Source organism: Lathyrus oleraceus, chromosome 2 (genome assembly GCF_024323335.1).
Source record: "Lathyrus oleraceus cultivar Zhongwan6 chromosome 2, CAAS_Psat_ZW6_1.0, whole genome shotgun sequence".
Taxonomy (NCBI): Eukaryota; Viridiplantae; Streptophyta; class Magnoliopsida; order Fabales; family Fabaceae; genus Lathyrus; species Lathyrus oleraceus.
Genome location: NC_066580.1, coordinates 490340488 through 490341413, shown reverse-complemented (window position 1 = coordinate 490341413; position 926 = coordinate 490340488). Strand labels below are relative to the sequence as shown.

The window sequence follows — 926 nt, the reverse complement described above, 5'->3', positions numbered from 1 at the left end:
TCCTAGGAGCATTTTGAGTATTTGTGGCAGCTTTTTAATATCTTGGTGGTACAGCAGGTGCTTGATTAGATGCATACAATGCATTATTGTTTTTATATGAGAAGTTAGGATGGTTCTTCCAACCTGGGTTATAGGTATTTGAGTAGAGGTTTCCTTGAGCATAGTTCACCTGGCCTGTGGAAGTTCCTGTCAAGAGTTGACATTCTGGGGCAGCATGCCCTTGAACTCCGCATATCTCGCAGTTTGGTGCTACGGAAGCCACGGTGGCTGCTGGTGTTATGGTCAAGCTGTCTATCTTCTGAGTCAGGGAATCTACCTCGGCGTTGACATGGTCAAGACTGCTCAATTCGTATATGTCGCCCTTCGGTTGAGGTTTCTCTACAGGGGTTCTTTCGCTTCCCCATTGGTAATGATTTTGGGTCATACTTTCAATGAGTTGATAGGCCTCGTTGTATGGTTTATCCATCAATGCGCCACCTGCGGCGACATCTATTGTCAATCTTGTATTGTACAAGAGACCATTATAAAAGGTGTGGATTATCAGCCATTCTTCTAGACCGTGTTGTGGACATAGCCTCATCATGTCTTTCTATCTCTCCCAAGCTTCAAAAAGTGATTCATTATCCTTTTGTTTAAACCCGTTTATTTGGGCTCTTAGCATATCCGTCTTGCTAGGTGGGAAATATCAGGCTAAGAAGACTTTCTTCAACTCGTTCCACGTAATGACAGAGTTGGATGGTAGAGACTGGAGCCAAGCTCTATCTCTATCTCTTAATGAAAATGGGAAAAGACAGAGTCTTATAGCTTCTAAGGTGACACCATTTGCTTTCACCGTGTCTGCGTATTGCAATAATATTGACAAGTGTAGGTCCGGGTCCTCCGTGGGACTACCTGAAAACTGGTTTCGCTGTACGGCTGACAACAGT

The 926-nt window shown here is 44.1% G+C and overlaps 1 non-coding gene across 1 annotated transcript; it reads left to right on the top strand.

Annotated features, from left to right (window-relative positions):
• The first annotated feature begins 554 nt into the window (after positions 1-554).
• On the top strand, positions 555-661 carry LOC127124191 (small nucleolar RNA R71). The gene has a single exon (XR_007803817.1). It is a non-coding gene; the product is annotated as a small nucleolar RNA R71 (small nucleolar RNA).
• Positions 662-926: the final 265 nt, after the last annotated feature.